We start from the raw sequence: 22,399 nt of genomic DNA, 5'->3' as shown, positions 1-22,399 counted from the left end.
ATTTCTGTTTCTGTCTTGGTCAACCTCACTAGAGTACCACTAAACATGCGTTGAAAATGAATCTCCAATTAACAAAACATGTTTTTCACAAATCCTTAGTCAATCACTATTCAGATCATAAAAAATACTGAATCATTCAATAAGGCACTTCAACAGCCATCACAACACCATGCAGGGGTGGCTCCTTCATTAGGGTACAGTAGCGTCACCTCTCTGCCAGCAGCGGCAGCTGCAAAACCTTTGAAAGAAAAGGATATTAAACTTTGTTTATTATCCTTTTCTTTTAAAGGGGTGGGGCCACGGGTGTGCTGAGGATCCCTCTCAGAGGGCTTGTATGTTTGGCCAGCTGTCTCGGGCCAGACAAACATACATGTGCAGCGGGCTCTCTCCAGCTCAGCAACACAGTTGCTGGGCTGGAGAGAGTATGCACAGTCCTTTGAGCAGTGTCAGGATTGGCCACAGGGCAGGCTGGAAGACTGTGCCTGTAGCTAGACAAAGGAGAGGAGCGGTGCGGGCGCTGCGAGGAGCAAGGTAAATGTTTTATTTTTAAAATTTTATTTATTTTAATTGTTTATCCCCCACCCGTGTGCTGCCCTACCCCTTACACGCCATGCGAGCTGCTCCTGACACCATGATTTCTCATCGTCCTATAAGAACACACATTAAATCTTACATTGGTTAATGCATTTCACTGGGTTGCAACAGTGCTTAATTTAGTTCATTTTTGCAGGTGGTTCTCACTGACATTCATTTTTGGCAATGGACACTTGTTTTTCATCATTATACATGACATACATTACACATTGAAGAGTGAAGGTGGAAAGACGGGAGAAGAGAAAAACAGAAAATCCAGACAGAGATAGCAGGGATAGCAGGGATACAAAATTACTTAAAAGAAATGTGATTAAGAGTCAGTGAGTATCTGGTGGTGGAGGAAAGATGCATGAGGTGGAATCAAGACCACTCAGACTTAGTATTAGATACCCCTACCATTCAATAGCCCTGGCAGTGGGCTTCTGAGCAGCATGTTGGGCCTCAGAATATTCTTTTACAAATTAAGCATTGATTTGAAAAGTAGAATATGGAACCCTTTAAATGTGTGACATATATATCGTATTCAATATGGTGAACTTAAAAATATTGGACATAAAAAACTGTAGGCACTCAGATAAAAAAAAATTGACATGGACTCTCTTGACAACACAGTAAGGGGCATATGTACAAGGCGTTTTCTTTGCTGTTGGGCCATTTTTTGGGTGCAACAGTGGCGGTAACCCTGCACCATATTTATAAGGTGGAGCTAGACCTGTCTAGCATCACTTTTCGCAGGCGTGCATCATTATTTAGAAGCACCGCCTCACCCTGTGCCATTTACCGACAATGATTTGCGGGGTAGGAGTTCCCTACTAAAAAAATATGCTAGCCTGCTATAGTCATATTGACAAGTCTCAAGAAAAAAGATCCTCTAACACCTGGTCAGATCAGGAGTTAAAATGATGCACTTGCACAGGTTTATAAGGAAAAAACACACAGAACACTCTGGCAAAACACAAGAGAACATGGACTTGCTACAGCTCCAGCTAGGCACCTGGAGACAACAACAACGACGACGGCAAGCACCACCAGTACCACAGCATCACCCACCCTCACCACTCCAGCACACCAACCACAGCACATCTATCACCAAAGAACGTCAATAATTGGCCTCAGAGAAGAAGACCATAGCAAATATTATCGTTTCAAGTGTGAGTCCATCATCCAGCTACTCCAACAAATAGCACCCACAATCACGGCAAGAGCTGACAGGCAAACTAACATACCACCTCTGACAAAGCTCCTAGCTGTGTTGCACATGCTGGCCTCTGACTCGATTCAAATGACTTCAGCATGAGTGCGTGGAATATCTCAGCCCTCCTACTCTGCATTCCTGCCAACCCTGCTGGATGCCATCATCCATCTCACTCCCTGCCACATTCACCCCAATGCTGAGCAACTGCAGCAGGAGTCAAAGGTAGGTTTTTATGCAATTGCTGGGTTTCCAAACGTGGTGGGTGCCATAGACTGCACGCATGTGCAACTCGCACTGTTGGCTGCAACAGAACATGTGGTGCAAAAGGAAGCACACATTCTATCAATGTTCAGAATATTGTCGACCATCTGGGGCTCTTCACCAATGTCCTAGCAAAATATTCTGGCAGCATTCATGAAGCCTTTATCTTCCAGCATTCCATCATCAATCAACATTTCTTGGATGGACAATACAGAAATGGCCTACTTCTGGGTAAGCTAGCTGATGCAACATTACACATACAACAAATAAGATATATCGGCCACAGACCACACCCTGCACACATGAATAGTGACTCATGAATGACTGCTGATCAACACATATGCAACATGCATCACTCCACACATCTAGTACACATCACCCTCATATAGGGCCCTATTGGCAAGACCCTAGCACCACTAGAGCATCACTTTTACTGATACTCCGGTGGAGTAATGCCCGCTCAGCATCTACAAGGCAGTTTCAAGCCACTTGTTTTGTCTTAAAGCCATCTTGCAAATGCGACACCTTCACACATATCACTTAGGGGCATATTTACACACCTGTTGTACTGTTTTAGTGCTGCCTTTGTGTATTTTCTATGATGCTGGTGTTAAGATGGCCAATCCCTTGTGCCTTTTTACAAAGTGGCCCTATGAATGCATTGCACCACTTTGCAACCCCTTGCGCCACATCAAGGCTGCATCAGGCACAGCGTATGTAAGGGGGGCGTTCCCACGCATGGATACCAGAAAAATGGCATTGTGAAATTTACAAGATTTCACTTCACAATATTTTCATCATTTTTACTGCCTGTGGGTGTAAAAGTGACATCCCCATTATAATCTATGGGCCTCCCTGACCTATGCTGCACTAGCATCAACATTTTTACACAAGTCCAGCAAAGCGCCATAACAGCATCAGACAATCTGACTGTGTTGTGGTAATGACCACCATGGTGCGTTGTGTTGCAAATACCATGCAACCATGGTGTTGTTAGGAGATTCAAGTGGGAGGCAAGAAAACTGGTGCATCAGGACTTGTGTACCACTTTCCTATATTATGCCCCTTAGTGTGGAAGGTGTGTGCAATGGGTGCTGCTGTGGGTCTACCACAACAACACCCATTGCATTTTCGCACAGCCCCACATTTACAGAAAAATAGAAATCTAATGTAGCACCAACATTACTGCCACCCTAGGGGTGGAATTACCATGGTGCAACTAGGAGAAATACTAGATTGTACCAAAGTATTTTAATGTACCTAGGTGTGATGTATTTTGCAGCACACATAGGAAGGGTAAATCTCCATCATTGATTAGTCATATGCATTAAGAGACACCTTCCCACACATTTCAATCTCCCCCACAACACAGGCATCTGTGCACCATGGTCAAAGGATGCCTAGGTTTGAGCTTGTCAGCTGACAAGTACCAGTTTAGGAGCTGAGGACAGGCATGAACTGTATCTAGTAAATATGATACATTGCTGGCCTTTCAGGGTGGTGCATGTTGGGGCAGCAACACATTTCCTGCCCTGTCCTGTGCTACAGGGGCTTGTACATTATCCACAGTCATGGCATAGTTATTAAGCTACCATGCCACACTTTGCATGATGTCTACTTATACACATGCATGCCTGCCAAGAAATATAAATAAGAGCTCTGTGTGCAAGAGAGGTGTAGTATGTCCAAAAGGAAGGAGCACATGCAACACACAGGGCACAAAACCCATATCATGGCACACACAAAACAAACTAGGTGAAAACTCACACAACATGGCTCAATGGCAGATCACGTGTTACAGGACACGTGCAATATTATGCAACATCACACACATGCCTGTTCAACATACATTGCACATAGCAACACATATATCACACAGGTCTGTTGGATTGAAATGTGACAGCAGCCACATTCTAACTCCATTTAAGGAATGTTATACAGATGTCAGCCCTTGGTAGGACAAGAGCAGATGGTACCTGCAAAAGTAGGTCAATGTCATCAATGTGACAATGCAATGTCTTCATGCCTCAATCACAGCTGAAAAATCATAACATATACCTCAGTGCCACCCACAAGACAAATAGTGTGTGACATTCAGAGGACACTATACCAGTAATCAATCAATCAATACATTATTTATTTCGGCTGTGAGCCATGAAAGCAAAATGCATAATAAAATTGTAACATATTTACAGCTCATACAATTCATTGATTAGATCTGATTCTTTTCAACTACGGAATGCATTTGTTTAATTAAAATTCTCGATATCAGTGTGCCTTCTAACAGTTCATTATTTGGATTTGAAGTTCACATCAGAGATAACCCTTCTATCGCAGGTAAGTGTTCTCAACTACAGGCCTGGCTATTCTGCGCAGTGTCCCGCTGTAAAGTAAAAAGGCTATTAATCTTTAGAGGTAGTGAATGGTGAACCCTGTTCAAATCTCTGACCATTCAACTAAGTGCCAAGGAGTAATAGATTGTAGTCAACAAGAAGAGAAATCTCTTTCATTCTCACAGTCCAGGCCCATTGTAAATACTGGGTGATTGCAAACAATACCCTTCCACCTAAACATCTCCTGATAGTTCTGGGTGCCAAGAAGCTTGCACAGCAGAATAATCCACTTTCTCCTAGGCCTTAGATATTTTGGGCAGCAAAAAAATAAAGTCTGCCATGGACTCATTTTCCAAAGGACAATATGGGCATGTGCTGCTATCACAGCCATCATTTTTCCATGTGGGAGTGACAGATTTCAATGGCAGAATATCCAATCTAAATTTTGTTAAAAAATATTTGGCCTGGGCAGGATGGATGCTGTACAAATATTGCTCAAACATAGGAGAAGATTTGTGATTTAAAAATTGTCCAGTTCTACTACCTGCTGTCTGGGAATGCCAAATCTAGGATAGTACTGCTTCCCTATCAAGTCGCTTTATCCGGTGTACAATGCCCCTGATTATTTTCTGGGGAGAGTCCCATACTTTGTCCATTTTAATCTACTGGCAGAGATTCTTAACATGCTTAAGCCAGAGAGTTGATGCCGCTTTGTCTATCGTTCATAATTCTGACAACCCTAAAGGAACTCAATTCCTCTGTGGCCCGTAGAAGTGCACAGTATAGTAGCGGCTTTAAGGAGATTGCGCAATGGATTTGATTAAGAGCCAAATCAAATCTGAACGGAATAAGAGGTGTGCTAATGGGCAAAATTAGCAGGGAACAGATAAACTTATTTTCAATTATAGTTAGCTGGTGAGCGTTTTGATGTCCCCAGAGCTTGGCACCATATGTTGTGACCACCACTGCTGCGGCCTTGTACACTGTAACAAGAGGTTTTAGATTTTCTCCCAACTGCTACTGACCATTACTGAAGAATGGTAAAACTTTTCATAATTTGGGTGGCACAGGATTGGTTATTAACCAGCCTTATTCCCAGGTAATCAAACTTTCTAACTTGTTCGATAAAGACTCCCCTTATGGCCATCTTGCCCCTGAAAGATTTATGAGGATTTTAATGCCATGAACTTAGATTTCTCTTGGTTTATTTCTAGTCCCCTGCTCACTCAAAATGCTGCAAAGGAGTCTAAACCATTTTGGAGGCCCATTGGAGTACACAAGATAAGGAGAGTGTTGTCAGCAAACATTAGGATATGGATGGGAACTCCAGCTATCTTGGGAGCGTCATGGGTGCACTGGGCTACTTGGTCCACCATACTATTAATGTAGAGGCTAAACAGGGTAGGTGCCAGAAAACACCCCTCTCTAACCCCTCTTGCTATAGGGATTGGGGCACTAAGGTCACCCTCTGCGGACCATCTAACCCTGGCATAGGTGTCCAGGTCAAATGCTGCCCTCAGATTAATGAAGGTGACGCAAAGGTTATGTACTTCCAGCACAATATTTTAAACTTAAGTACTTGATGGACTGTACTAACCCCTTTCTTGAAACCCGCCTACCATTCTATGAGAATCTGGTGCTCAGTGATCCAAGAATGCAGCCTAGCCACAACTTGTCTGCCAAACACCTTTGGACTGATGTCGATTAAGCTTATCGGTCTATAGTTCCCTGGTAGATCTCTGGGCCATTCCTTATAGAGCTCCTCTCAGACTGGATTGATGGGTCACAATCATTGATGTTAGCACATTCCCTGTCTGTTACCAATTTCCAAAATAATTTATAGTCCCCCCTCTTGCAAGGGGCAGTTAGACTATCCCATTGGTCGCATTCCTACTTCTTTTTAGCCTCACTTAGCATTTTTTTTACAAAACCCCCTTGCTGTTCTTATCTCTATCATATTCCCCTTTTCCAGCGAACCTAACAACCGGGATTTCACATGGTAGCAAGTCTTTGAAAACCACCTTGGCAATATATGGTTACTAGTCCCTCTGCATCTTACCACCGTAAAAAGAGATCTCATTTGTTTCTTCAAGTTGCAATGAAGCAGGGTGAAGTTTACCAATGAAGGATTCACGGATGTCAAGGGAGCCAAGGACTCTATAACAAGGACTCTATGGACTTTTCTAGACACTCCCAACCCAATTATTTTGTTGCATGCCTTCCTCTTGCCCATCCCCTTGGTGTCCTATGGTAGTGGCCCTAATTGCAATACAGAGATTTTAGGCTAGCAGGAATGGCCAGAGTTTCAAAAGATTGTACCGGGATCAGTATAGCAAGGGCTAGCCACTTTACTAACCCAGATGATTCTAAGGGACCTCTGTTTCTGGAGGAATGGGTGGCCCCTTTGGTTTAGTACCTAATAGTAAGTTGGCCCGAGACCACAAATAGGGAAAGACCAAGAAGCACAACACCTATGACTTATAACAAGCTCAAAACTCAACTAGATCACCGAGCAACATCTAACTACATTTAAGTTCTTTTGCAGAAGGACAACACTCTTGTTGGCAATGATTAACAAACCAAGTTCACACTAAGGGCTCAGTCATGTAAAAGTGTAGAGCATTAAAACCACCGGAGGGGGCCCTGCCCTGGCTCTTCTTGTCGCTGGCGGGCATGCAGCGGGTGTGCAGTCAGTGCTACATAGTGTGGTTTGATTTTCCTCCCCCAGATGGCAGCGCCTCCTGGCATTATGTGTTGTGGGACCAAGAGTCCCTCTGACAGCGGTGCTTGGAACCCGCACAGCGGGTATGCAGTCAGAGCTATATAGCGCAGTTTGATGACTCCTACCCCAGATGACAGCACCTCTTGGTGCGATGTGCTGTGGGATGAAGATTCCCTTCCGACAGCAGTGCTTGGAACCCGTGCAGCGGGTGTGCAGTCAACGCTATATAACGTAGATTGATGACTCCTCCCCCAGATGGCAGCACCTCCTGGTGCAATGTGTTGTGAGACCAAGAGTGCCTTCCGACAGCAGTGCTTGGAACCCGCACAGCAGGTGTGCATTCAGCGCTATATAGCGTGGTTTGATGACCCCTCCCCCAGGTGGCAGCACCTCCTGGTGCGAAATGTTGTGGGACCAAGAGTCCCTTCCGGCAGCAATGCTTGGAACCCGCACAGCAGGTGTACAGTCAGTGCTATATATCACAGTTTGATGACTCCTCGCCCAGATGGCAACGCCTCCTGGCGCAATGTGTTGTGGGACCAAGAGTCCCTTCCGACAGCAGTGCTTGGAACCTGCGCACCAGGTGTGCAGTCAGCATTATATAGCGCAGTTTGATGACTCCTCTCTCAGATGGCGGCGCCTCGATGCCGCGATCTGTTGCGGGACCAAGAGTCCCTTCTGACAGTAGTGCTTGGAACCCGAGCAGTGGGTGTGCAGTCAGCGCTATATAGCGTGGTTTGATGACCCCTCCCCCAGGTGGCAGCGCCTCCTGGCACGATGTGTTGTGGGACCAAGAGTCCCTTCCGACAGCAGTGCTGGGAGCCTGTGCAGCAGGTGTGCCGTGAGCGCTATAGAGCGCAGTTTGATGACTCTTCAACCAGATGGCAGCACCTCCTGGGACAATGTGTTATGGGACCAAGAGTCCCTTCCGACAGCAGTGCTTGGAAGCAGCAGTAATCCATGTCTGCATCAATCCTCCTTCTTGCCCCCTGGCGGCAGCACTACAAAGTGGTTGGGTTTCTCAAACATCATCTTTAAGCTGTCCAGGGGGATCTCGAAGTGCTCGATCCATGGGGCAGTATATCTAGGCCTGTCCAACTCAAATAAGTATTTGTCTTCTATGTACGTCAAACAATGTCATAGCATCTCTCATACCCTTGACAAAATCCATCTATCAGGACACATGCATGTCTTTACGATAGCTGTCAGGAGTATACATACAATCCACCCACACTCATTGTGCATCTGACAAAGGATGATGGCAGCAGCTGTGTGAGTGCCCACATATTGAAGGACACTCCTGTATTGAACTGGCACAGCCACTTTTTGGAGGTTACTCACAGACTACCCAAGTGATGTGTCTGGAGTCTGGAGATGTGTGGATGTCAGTCACTCATCCTGCATACAGTGGATATGCTACGGCAAATAGTGCTTGCCCTGTAGCAAATTCAAGATTCTCAGGCAAATACTGTGACATGTATGAAGGACTGGACAGTGAGGATGAGGAAGATAAGGAGCAAGTACCAATTGTCCAAACAGTACCAGCAATATGACAATTGAGGCCAACAGTACACTATCTAACTTCTACAGGTAGGAAGGTCTACACAATCTCAATAAATCAATCAACAAAACAACATTCTAGATATGTAAGACCACACACAGAAGCACACACATTGTGTAGGCTACTTAATATCCCAGTCACACCTGTGTGTTTGCCCTGCAAGAACAAGGATAAGTGATGCATGTGTTAACGTGTCCCTGTCCTATTATCTACCAATGGAGTGCCAATGCAGTAAAGGTACATATTCCATCCCAAGTCACGGACTTATGTAGTTCCTAGAAGATAAGAGTCCAAGGCTTATGTAAATCCTCTCTAAGGGCCAGATGTAGCAAACGTTTAGCGAGTCGCAAACGGCAAAATTTGCTGTTTGCGACTCGCTAAACGCGTTTCCCAATGCAGAAATGCATATTGCGAGTCGTTACCGACTCGCAATATGCATTTCCGACTCGCAAATAGGAAGGGGTGTTCCCTTCCTATTTGCGAGTCGCATTGGGATGCAATACCATTTGCGACCGCGTACGCGGTCGCAAATGGCATCGCAGTTACCATCCACTTCAAGTGGATGGTAACCCACTCGCAAATTGGAAGGGGTCCCCATGGGACCCCTTCCAGTTTGTGACTGGACCCAAAAATATTTTTTCAGGGCAGGGAGTGGTGCAAGGGACCACTCCCTGCCCTGAAAAAATACCGAAACAAAAGGTTTCGGTTTTTTTTAAGTGCAGCTCATTTCCTGTTAGGAAAACGGGCTAGACTTAAAAAAAAAAAAACTGCTTTATTGAAAAGCAGGTCACGAACATGGAGGTCTGCTGACGTCAGCAGGCCTCCATGTTAGCGAGTGCCTATACTCGCAATGGGGCCGCAAATTGCGACCCACCTCATGAATATTGATGAGGTGGGTCATTGCGACCCCATTGCGAGTCGCAGTCGGTGTCTGAGACACCGTACTGCATAGCAAATTGCGACTTGCAATTTGCGAGTCGGATGGACTCGCAAATTGTAAGTCGCAATTTAGCATTTTGCTACATCTGGCCCTAAGTCTCTTGTCAATAACAGGGCAAGGCTGACATCAACAACCCAAAGTCCTGGTGGATATTAGGGCAAGGCAGACATCAACAACCTCTAAGTCCCTAGTAGATAATAGTCTAAGGCTTACATCAATCCCTTGTAAGTTCCTAATAGATAACAGGGCAAGACTGACATCAGCAACCTTTAAGTCCCTAGTAGATAATAGAGCAGGGGAAACCTGCACTTCAGTGTGCACTGCTGTGTAGCCTGCCACCCCTGTCTGATTTAAGCCCTGCCATACACACAGTGTGCTAGAAGGGGATTCTGTGCAAAACTATGTGTTGAGGAATTGTACTGTCAAAGTGTTCCTTGAAAAACCATTGTCATGAAATGCAACCTCAATGCCCCCCCAGGTGCCCCCATGCTCTTTGTGGCTCAACATTATGAGCATGGGCTAATGCTAATAATCATCATAGCCATTTGTGTTTTGTTAAAACATCTCTTAACACTTACAAACAGTAGTGAGATATCTACAGAGGGTAACATGTTAGTCACTAATATGACTAAATATATTGTACTGAAGGTACACCATGACCCATGATTGGATCATAAAGATTGTTGCATTGATATCCCAGACATACCACTGTAGTAGACAGAACAAATCACACATGAAGAAAACTGGCCAAAACATCCCAACACTTGCCTGCATGGTAAACCACACGTTGGTGTCATAAGGTTCTGACACATTCCCAAACATGTCAGTGTGTGAATGAATCAGGTTACCATACTGTCTCAGTGGTGGCATTGTAGTTGTGTTGCAAATGACTGACGTTGTGGGCCAATTTTTTACATCTTTCAAGGTCTGTTGCTATTGGTAACCAACAGTGTAAGTGGCAAAAGCATTCCTGATTGTTGATGTTGCAGGATGTATCCCTTCCTACACATGTGCAATCAGACCTGCAACACAGGGATCCCCAAACCATGCTCAATGTGTGCCAGTGTTTGTGATAAGCAGCCATTTGTGTCCCATCACGAAGGATAGTAAAGGGATGCATTGCATGCTAGTGCCAACTACACATCCTAGCACATTCAAGATAAGGCAGTACAGCAGGCTGGGCTGCTGTACTGCACTGCATCATTTCATCATACATGGTTGACAATGAGACGCATTACCCAGACACTGACTGCACACTGGTTACCAGAACATTCTTTTTATGTTACACTCCAGTGGGGCAGGGTGCCAGGCGATATTTACTAGGCTAAGGAATGCATCTTGTGTTCCTTTTAATGGCCTTGTATTATTTGTCCCTTTCATACCTCAACCTCATGTAGGTGTTGCTCCATGTGTGTTGCTGGGGATGTTTCCACACAAACACATGTAACCCAGCCAACTTCTGAAGTCTTCCCCAATATTCATGTATGAGAAGGCTGCAGTGTCACACAAGGGACAAGAGAGTAATTGTAATCTTTCTTTGTCCAAGTAAAGTCGTGTTTCTCTGTGTGCTGCATTATGCATCACACATAGTAAGACAGAAACACCACTTGTGCCTGATGTTATGTAGGAAGGTGGCCCTTCATTCACAACAGCAATCACCCCAAAACACAGACGCCCTTGCAGCATGGTGCAGGTGTGCCTGCGAAGGCACATGGCAGCAAATTTTGGATGAGCACAGATGGTAATTACATAAGTGCCCTGTATGTTGTGTGTACATTACATGTGTGCCCTTTCTCAGTGGTGCAGGGAGGTGTATCCCTGATCTTGCTGGCCCACCCAGTGTAACAGGCCTGGTACATGATGGCCAATGAAAGTTAAACATGGCCAGATGGTCCAGTTGATACATTGAAAGGAATGCTGTCAGGGTTGTGAAGTGGTCTGCACGTATGTTGGGGGGGGTCAGTGCACATTACATGTTTTTGGTCTTTCGCCAATATTGTGACCTCATGCAACCCTTTTGCATGTCAGAGTGTCTTCTTGGTGCCTCCCCCTTCTGCCATTAGTTAGTTACAACATTGCCCCCCAGTGCAACTTACCCTGTGTTTGTTTCTGCTCATCAAATCCTGCAGTGTCCTGCCCCTGTATTCCGGTCACCAACTCCTCAGGATGACAGCTGCCACCATCTCCTCCAGTTCATCCAGCAGCTCCTAGTGTGCAGGACTTCCACCTCCAGTCTGCAATGCTACCTTTTGGTTTCTGGACAGTTTTTCTTGTGTTCTGCACTTGCAATCGCACCAGCACTTCTTACAATCTGTCACAGTCCTCTTCACCTCTGCAACAATGTAGACTTTATGAGGTATGGACTGCCATGTGGCCTCCTTCCAACTTATTGGCAATTTAGAGGTAACAAAGAGCTGGTTTTGGTGCTCATCACCTCTATGATCGGCATCTTATTTTCCTCTTCACTGAACCTATTTTTCCTCTTCTTTTCCCATTCTCCTGGGAGTCTGTCTGGACATCTAGGCTTGTACTGGGCTGATTGGTATCTCTCTGGGGTATATCCTGTCCTGACTTTTACCTTGAAGCTTCTGTTTGGCATGTTCACGTTTTTTTTTGTTGCACTTTTAAGGCCAAAAGTGATGTTAACACGATTAGCATAAAACAATGTGCCACAAACCATGCTAGCACCACTTTTGCAACATTACCATCATTTTCCTGTGTGATGTTGCAAAGGTTATCGTCATTTGTTTTTTGCTAGCCTTTCCTAACTGTCATGATGTGCCATTTTATAAATATGGCACATGCATGGCGGTAATAAATTATGTTAGCCAGCGTTAACATTTTTGACACACAACTGCGCTAGTGCAGTTGTGCATAATTTCTTGTAAATATACCCCTAAATGTTTGTGACAAATAGACTAAAGACCGGTCAGTTTATTTTATGCTGAGTCTGTTTTGCAAAGTTTCCTTTTTAACTTTATAAACAGAATTTGCAAAATATATGACATTTGTGACGTGTCACATATCACTAGCACAAATAACTGGACTTACAAGTTTAGCATTTCTTAACATTTTAATATCTAAGGTGCTTAAATCTTTGCTGAAAGCAAGATTGCAGGAAATAATGACTGACGTTTAAAGACTATTCTATAGAAAAAGGCTATAGCTCGAATCATGTTTTAAGGTAAGCTATGAGGGAAGTTGTGCAAAGTATTATGCAAGTGGCCAAGAGCTAGACAGGCATAGAACTGACAAACAATATGAGTTTGACTAGAAGCCATGCAAGGCTTCTTCATGTTTTCAATAAGAAATTGTTGTGATTAAGGAAGCAGACAGACAGCCAGCTGTGCACAGAATTGTCTGAACAAGTTGCAGTTTGTCTCATGGCCAGGAAGCATACAGGGTGTTCAATAAAACCTGCAGCACAATTAATAATAATACCAAATAGAACAGCATGGTCACAGAGGGAATGTAGGGAAGCCAACTTATTATCTGTTCCTCCTCTCACCAGGCTGTGCTGACACTAACACCAGTTTGCAAGGTAGCTGACTTGGACATCTGAAATACACGTAAAACTCATCTGAAAGATACTCAACAAGCAGAATGGTATTGTTTTTCATTGACATGTTGTTTAGCAGTTCCTGGCACATAAATATAAAATAATTTTAACACACTAAGCCACCAACTAAACAAAAACATGTATTCACTTTTAGGACAACAACAGTATAAGTTAAGATTCAGCTAACATTTAAGTATGCTGATGATTACTCTTACAGCGGCATATAATATAATAAAAGCCCAGTTTTTATAAATGGAGAGTTGTTGAAAGAATCTCTTTCTTTGAATGTATGACACTAAAATGGAAAAAAGAGCCTAAATCTAGAATCTGTTTTTCAGTCTATCTACAAGAAAGTCCAGTTCAGTCTCGAATAATCCCATTACTAATGATACAGAAAATCTTGCTACACTATACTATGTTAATGATTTCCTGCTGGCTATCTCCCTGATTTATTTAGATAAGTCCTAATTGGACTCACTCTCTCAGATTTAGAGCCTGATTCTGAGTCTGGTGGTCACAAGACCACTAGAGTCACAGTGGTGGTCCAACGGCCGTGGCTATGGTTATGGCGTGGCTATTGCTGTGGCGGACCGCCACATTATACGTTTGGTGGGCGGACCTCCAACAACCGACCTCCATGTCTGCCAGAATCCAAGATCCCAACGGGGTGACGGGTGTCTTGGTTGTAATCAGCAGGGGCGGTGCTGAAATGAGCCCACCCTGCTGATTATAACCTTGTTCTCTGTCAGACTTTTCATGACGGTTTCTCCACCATGAAAAGGCTGACAAAGAACATCCACAGGGGTGCAGACAATGCACATTCCAAGGGAGCTGGTTGTCCCCCTCTGTGCTACTTGACAGCACTTGGCTCCTTTAATGGAGCCGAGTGCTAACTTGTAGCACTCTTCCTGCCAGTCAGACCAGCGGGAATGCTCTAATTCAAAGTTTCCACCAGTCAGCCAGGTCATACCAGCAAAAAACTTGTAATAGGGGATATGCCACTGCCTTGGTGGTGGCGTCCTCCCAGTGAGTTTGGAGGTCCTGCGTTGGAACCGCAAAACTTGTAACCAGGCCCTTATTTATCTTCCTTTTTGTTACATGGTGCATATTTTAGGCTTTACACATATGGCCTTATTCTTAGGAAAGACAAGTAGATGCTAACTTTGTAAAGATTGGTGTGGGACTAAATGTCACTCCTTTAGTGGTCAACACTTTCTTAAAAATGGTTTATGTTGGACTGTGATTTTTTTAAAAATTATTTTAGTGTGATATCCTTTGTTTAAATTTCATTTGTATATATTGTAGAAATAGTTAAAGTTATTTAATTAGTATTGATGTTGTCAAGAAGTATAATAAAACATAGTTGCATGTTTGTCATAATTATTATTAATTACATATTGTATAGAATATAGAAATGTCACATTTTTCTTGTTTTACTCATGTTTTCAAAGATTTGCTAATGTGCATATTTACATTAAAAATAAACATTTCTATAAGGATGAATAAATGAAACATTTTAATATTTTCTATTATTACTTCAAAACTGTGATTCGTTTTTTTAAATAGTATTGCATGGTATACATTTTCAATTTTTGTCCATTGTTCAATATTTTGTAACATTTCCTAATTTGTTTTACATACATATTTTCAACATCATTTTAACATTAAGTCATTTCAATATATTTTATACCATTATTTAATTTATTCTTTACAATTTATTAACATTGTATTCAAAATTGTTTAACATTTTTTGAACATGGGGGTGTGGTTTGGCCGCCGACCTGCATGGCTGCCTGAGCACTGCGCTCCATGTGCCGGGCTTGGTGTTCAGCCGGGGCCTTCCCCGATATACTGGGGATTCTTAGACGCGCCAGGCTCGAGGGACGAGGAGCCCGCGGCACGCAGCAGCCGTAGCAACCTCCAGCAGCGTCCGGCAGGGCACGACCTTGTGAGGCACGCTGAGCCGCGGCCTTGATTCCCTCAGGAGGGGGAAAGCGTCGAAGGTAGAACGGGAAGTCAGGACCGCCTCACGAGAACCGTGCGAACCCGTTATGGCCCCCCGCCTCTCCAAGGACCGCACACCCCAGAAGAGAGGCGTAAAGGGTGAATGCCCCCCCCCACTACCCAAACTGAATGATTTACTGGTGGCCTGGGACATGGCAGAGTGCGTGACCCGTAGAAGGATCCATGCGGGAAACGCATGCCGCCACTGTTGCAGGTACACCCACCTCTCACGGTGAGAGCAGACTAGGAGCAGACTGAAACCAGCTTTCGTCTGCAGAAGCTTCTGGGCCAATCTCAAACACCTCCAAAATTCCTGCTCCCACCCTATTCATATACTCACAAAGCCAGGCTGAACTCCAGGATTATTCCAAACCTTCGGTCTGGTCCCGGCTTGCATTTTGTTTCCATCTGTTCTTTCCAACCTACATCTCCTGGCACACCCCTCAATGTTGCCATGCACAGGGAACTTTACCCACTTATCTCTGCTCCAGCCCCAGCAACTCACTTTCATCCATCACAGGATTGTGACCACATTGGCAGCACTTCTTATGCTGTAGTGTGGGACTACTTCCCTTCTATGCTGCCCCAATTAACAACTGCGGTATCCCAGGAAACTATTCAGGAATTACATTGTTGCTGCTCCATCTAAGTCTGTCACCTTCTTAATCTTCTCTTCACAACCGCCTTGAGATGCGCTAAACAAGCGCCAACACCCAAAACCACACCTAGTAACATACAGGATACTGAGGCTCACCCATGGACACTTGGTCCTAACAGTCCAGCACTGGGGGCTCATCCTGGTGTCTAGAGGGGGTAAAGCACGGAGAGGAGTGCAAGAAAGAGCAGCATTACTCCACTCCACCCGGAGTTCTTTTGACAGGGACCGAAGCCAGCTTCAGGAGCTTAGGCGGGGCCCCCTATCCCTGTGGAGTGGTTGGGTCTCTTGGGGAGCAGTTTGCGCGGCAGGGCCCACCGGCCCGTTTACAAAGAAGAAGTGACAGGGATCCCCATCAATAGGACCCACTGGGGCTCATCAGTACAATTGTCATTCCCCCGTCCTCTACTCTTACACTCCTTTATCAGTCTGACAAGCAGAGTTGGACCCAGAACTGATAAGGATTGACTCCAGAGGTCAAGAAGGCGGGGTCCGTCACCACTCAGACTGTCTGTCGGTGGAGGAAAAAAAAGCGCAGCCTGATGCTTGGCACTATTCTTACAATAGTGTGATGCCTGTGCTGCAAATATCACTTCTCCCAGGCCCACCCTCTTTGCTTAATCCCTTCCAACGGCTAAAAGCATCAGCCGCCTTATCGGCTTCATCATGCACAAGGTCCAACAGTCACGTCTTTGCCAGGTATCTCCTCTCCATAACCTCCGCCACCCTGGGGCAATACCAAGCGGGAAGTCTTCCGGCAAACACTCCCGCCAGCTATCGTTTTCTGAAGCCCTGGCACAACCAAAAACCATGGCAGTGCAGGAACCCCTCCAGGTTCAGCGTCTTCGCCTACTGCCCCCCCACTGGAAGCGGATGACTGCATACTGCAAGAGATCACTGCAGTGGGGCGGTGCCTGGAGATAATGGACTCAAGGATATCTGAATTGACTGTAGCCTCCACCTCCATTTGGGCTGACATAGCTGGCTTCCGGGAGACAGTTAACAACTTGGACCAACGCCTCACGATTATGGAAGACCAGGTAGCGGTACTACCTGACCAAGAGGCAGAGTTGCGGTCCCTGCGAGCAAAGGTCATCAACTTGGAAGACAGGAGTCGTAGAGATAACGTACGCCTTTTCAGCATTCCAGAACACAAGGAGGGCTCCAATATTAAAACTTTCCTCAAAAATCTTTTGCGTGAGCTTACAGGCCTGAAATATTCAGCACCCTTAGAGTTCCAAAGAGTTCAAAGAATCGGTCCCCTCCATAAAGTGAACTCCGATAGCATGCTTTCTACAACAGGAACAGGCTCGTCAGACCATCTCGTCAGCCAAATCTTGAGGTACGTACTCTCTAGAGGGTCATGAGATCAGGGTGGCTGCGGATTTCTCTAAGCTAACAAACGAAAAGCGGAAGGCATTCCTGGCCCTTCACCCACAACTCAGGAACCTAGATGTTAAGTATGGTGGTTTGAGCCGGCTTGCATGTGGGTCACCTACAATGGCAAATCCAGGGATTTCATGGAACCAGCGGACCTCATCTCCTTCCTGACCGGCCTTGCTCTACACCCTATGGACACCGCCACCACACATTCAGATCTTGGTGACTTCACCCCTGAGGGTCTATGTTCAGTTTCATCCCCACTGTCTCAACCCCAGCATCTAGTTTCACAAAAGAGAGGCAGGATCTACGACTGCTCAACTAAATCTCAGGAGGGTCGCGACCATACCCTCCAAACAGTGATTGATTACACTCAGGACCAGGGCAGAGACAAGTCCCGTTCCCCCTTGAAACCAACTCTTGAAGAGCACCCTTAATGTTGGACCCAAGGGTGCTCGGAGATCTTCTCGCTTCCTACTTGGCAACAAGTTCCTACTCTTTGGACAGCTAAGTGTCATGTTAGATTATCACTGACATTGTCTTTCTCCTTGGTTGGGTGGGGTCAGGGAGGGGTTTGGGTCAGTGTTCTGTCTTTACGCTCATGCTGTGACTGTTGGAATTTATCTCTGACCATGGGTCGGCTACGTGGCCAATCCCCTTGCGAATGTCATATCTTCTTGAGGGTTGGCTTATGGCTATTACATGGAGCAGCAACAGATGTACACATCTTTAACATTTCACTCAACACTATCGCATATGTTTCCTGATGTTGTTGGTTGAAAGTTCATTATTTATCACCTATGTTTCTTGTATGGTATTGACTATATTACATGTGTCCTATGCTGGACCTCAGGTAGAGGATTGGGACCCTGCCATTAGATGCTGCCAATTCCATGACCACCCCCGTGCTTCCTGTCCCATGTATCCTCTATCCTGCAGTCTCACGGCCGTGGGGGGCCATTATAAGATGAGTCCCCAAAGGGCCTTAGATATCCCTCATGTCTCAGATAGTGGAGATGGTTATGTTTCCCCTCCCTGTCCCACTCATCCCCACTCGTTACCTTGCAGAGATACCCGGATGGAATGAGTTGTAGGACTTTAGCCCCCGCACCGTGTCTCCCTAAGACTATGTCACTCTATTTGGGCACCACTAGGGCCGCGTTGTTGTTTTAAATATCCCCCTTCTCATAATTCTGGGGCATATGCCCTGCCCTCCCCTTGAAGCCCATGCCAGAGGAGGTTTAGCCTTTCATGATCCCCGTGAATTATTCCATTGGCAATGCAGATTCTGGTGTAAGGTGGCATAGACTCCATTTTCTCTATTCATCTGTTTGGCTACCCCTTTCTGATTGCCTGTTTGGGTGGTCACCTGGATTGTATTAGTTTTTTCTCCATTCTATAGCAAAGTCTACCCCCTTATTTATATTCTGGTATCTGTTTCCTTTCCATGCTCTAAACTTGTTGCTCAACATGTATTACTGCCTGACGCTTCCTGTGGGAGAGTCCCTCAGGCAGTCCTATCAGTTAGCATGTCAATTCTCTTGCCCCCCTCCTGTTTTCCCCGAAGCCCGACCTGCATGCGGATTCTACAGGTTCCAACCCGCAGTTTAGCAGGGCTTTTGGTGACGAGATATTCCTCGATCACTGTAGCTATCCTCCCTTACCCTCCCCATAGATTCATTTATGCTAATATCTTTCCCTTTTGTCTCTTGCACCATCCCTCTCTCTCTTCTGCTTTTTTGTCAGTATACTCTTTCTTACTATCTGGGTGATTATTAACTCTCCCTACCCATTTCTTTCATTCCCTCCTTCTCTTGCATTTTTTTCCTGGTGTTTTTTTTCTTTTCTTTTTTCTTTTTTACCCGTGGCCGAGGGTCTTTCCCACATCCCCCCCTTCATTGAAGTGTTCCGCCCTAGAACACAAGTGCTCAGAGCTCCGCTATATCTACCTCATTCTTACATCCATTGTATCACCGATCACGAAGTCCTGAGTTCCCCATAGATTACGTTCCTATTCTACTTCATAATGGGATCAATGACCCCGCTTACAGTTCTCTCTTGGAAAGCACACAGAATGACACACTATATCAAGAGTTAGAAGATCCTCACTTATCTTCGGTCAAAAAGTACTGACATTGCTCTCTTACAGGAAACTCATTTCTCACCATCTGAATCAGAAAAACTCAGTAGAGACTGGGTGGGCAAGGTGTTTTTTAGCGGAATGCAAACTGTGCCTAGTGAGGCACAGGGATCGGGGAAGAAATGTGGGGTAGCGATACTTATTCGTCGATCCCTCCAGTTCAGGCTTCTTAAGACGTGGAACGATCCGGAAGGGCATTACGTACTAGCCAAGCTCACCCTAGGCTCTTCTACCATTTGTGTTGGTTCTATTTACGCTCCCACTGGCTCCAAACTTTCTTTTTTCCCTTCTCTTGATCAACTTCTGACAGAGATTGGCGCCTCCCAATACCTGTTGGGCGGGGACTGGAACTTAGTACAGGACGTCATCTTAGATCGCTCAAGTGGCCTAGATACGGGCAACAACACAGACCGAGCCCTTGTCGTGACGTTCTGTCTGACCATGGTCTGCTGGACCATTGGCGCCTCTGTCATCCATCCGACCGAGAATATACTTTTGTTTCCACAGTACTTGGGACTCATTCCCGGCTAGACTATTTTCTAATCAACCAATGGTTATTACAGTTGATTCAAATGTCTGAAATTCTTCTGGCCGCACTGTCTGATCATTCTCCGGTTTTATTGGCTTTGGAGCTGTGGATGGCCTCACTAGGTTGTAAGCCTTGGCATCTCCCAAACCCCAGCTACTGATCCCCGAAAGGAAAAGAACAACTCAAGTCCCACATTGCCACATATCTCCAGAACAATAAGGGCTCGGTCTCCTCACCACAGTTAGTATGGACAGCGGCGAAGGCGACCATTAGAGGACAAATGAGAAATGAGGCCATCTCCAATGCCCAAAGGAGAGACCGACAGAGCAAGCTGGAAGCTTGCATTACCCAGACAACCCAGGAATATACCCGAACACCCACTCCGACCATTCGATTGCGTTGGCACTTTGAACTAGCTAAAATAGAGCACAACTCCCTCTATACATCGCAGGCAGAATATGCCTTACAACGGCTGAAAGGTCGTCATTATGAGCACAGAGAGAAGGCGGGTCGTCTGTTAGCCGCTCAACTCCGTCAGAGGGAGGCGGGATTGGCCATACCAGCCTTACACAGCCCTGACGGCACATTTCTAATGCACCCACAGGCAATTGTGGAGGAGTTTGGTCATTTTTACCAAACCCTATACACCCCGGAAAACACTGAAGACCTTGGGCGCTTGGATGCATTCCTTGAGGGGGTGAACATACCATGTCTTTCAGATGAGGGTTGAGTGCTCCTGGAGGGTGACATTATCAAAGAAGAGATACAGCAGGCAATAGCCAACCTTTCCTACCACAAGGCACCCGGGGAAGATGGGTTCACGTCAGAATTCTATAAAATGTTGGGAGCAGATACCGTAGATGCCTTATACAAGGCATTTCAGGGGGCTGACCAGACGGGCTCCTTACATTCTCTTTCCAACAAAGCCTCCATCACAGTTCTACCCAAGCCGGGTAAAGATCCCCTTCTGTGCGGTAGTTATCGTCCCATATCTCTCCTTAATGGAGACATCAAGATCCTGGCAGGGATCCTGGCGTCTCGCCTCAAGAAGTTCATCCCTTCCTTACTTCATCACACCCAAGTGGGTTTTGTTCCGGATCGCTCCTCGAGAAATCACCTCCGTACATTACTCCACGCTATATGGGCTGCCCGGGACTCACAGGAGGAGGCCCTTGCCCTTTCACTAGACGCCGATAAAGCTTTCAATAGAATAGAGTGGTGGTATCTCTTTGAAATATTAAAACATTTTGGTCTAGGGCCGAGTTTTATCAACAGAGTACATTTACTGTATGACTCCCCGACAGCCCAGGTAAACTCTGGTGTTTTTTTTTTTCAAATGTCTTCTCAAGTAACAGGGGGACACACCAGGGCTGCCCCCGTCTCCATTATTATTTCTATTAGCAGTAGAGCCTTTTGCGGCCAAGATTCGCAATTCCAATCTTATATCCGGTATTCCGGTTGCAGGCGGCCGATCCACCATTTATCTATATGCTGATGAAATTTTGCTCACTCTCACCGACTTACTCACCTCTCTCCCAGCCCTTAAAGCTGTCCTAATGGAATTTGAACAGCTTTCAGGCTATCGGATCACCTGGGACAAAAGTGAGGCGCTACCATTATCCCCAGTAACAGTTCATGCTTCAGTCCAGGAAAAATGTGAAATTATTTTTCAGTTCAGTTAAATGGAAACAGTCACGTCTTCCCTATCTGGGCATTGATGTTAACAGAGGTTTAGATAAAATGGTGGTGGACAACCTTGATCCATTACTTTGTAATATGAAATGGGATTTTGAGAAATTGACCCATCTGGGCCTCTCTATATGGAGCAGGGTACAGGCGGTAGGTATTGTGACCTTACCACAATTTTTATACGTTCTAGGTATGCTACCCCTGCAAATACCCCTGTCTCTCATTCGAGAGATAGATCATCACATCCAGACTTTTGTCTGGGGATCCATGCATCCACGGTTATATAGAGCTACTTTGCTTGCCAGACGTGAGCATGGGGGCTTGAGTCTTCACTCAGTGGAACATTATGCTTTGGCACTACACCTCTTACAGATGGTCTTTTTACTTCCGGGAGCACGGGATCCGCTGCATTGGGTGGAAATAGAACTAAAGCTTTTGCATTCCGCATCAGGACCCCAGGTATTATATAATACAGACCCAGTATCCTAACGAATCATTAAGCTCATGATTGGAGCCATGCAAAATGCATGGCGGCAAGCACACCGCTTATTGAAAGTAGATCCCCACATACATGACAGGGCAATCGTGTGGGGCAATAAAGGTTTTCGCATTTGGGGAGAGACTATTTTTTGGAGGGATTGGTGTTTGAAAGGTCTCACACAGATGGATCAGCTCCTCACGGGGGACGGATGGAAGTTGTTCCCGGAACTTAAGAAGGAATTTGGCCTCCCCGAACACCAATCCTGCCGCTTTATACAGCTCAGACATTGTCTGATGAGTTGTCTTGGAACCCCCCCCCGGGGACTCTCTCAATCCCCGATACTTCACTACTACTAC

Source organism: Pleurodeles waltl, chromosome 1_2 (genome assembly GCF_031143425.1).
Source record: "Pleurodeles waltl isolate 20211129_DDA chromosome 1_2, aPleWal1.hap1.20221129, whole genome shotgun sequence".
NCBI lineage: Eukaryota > Metazoa > Chordata > Amphibia > Caudata > Salamandridae > Pleurodeles > Pleurodeles waltl.
Note: the sequence above shows the minus strand (reverse complement) of the source record.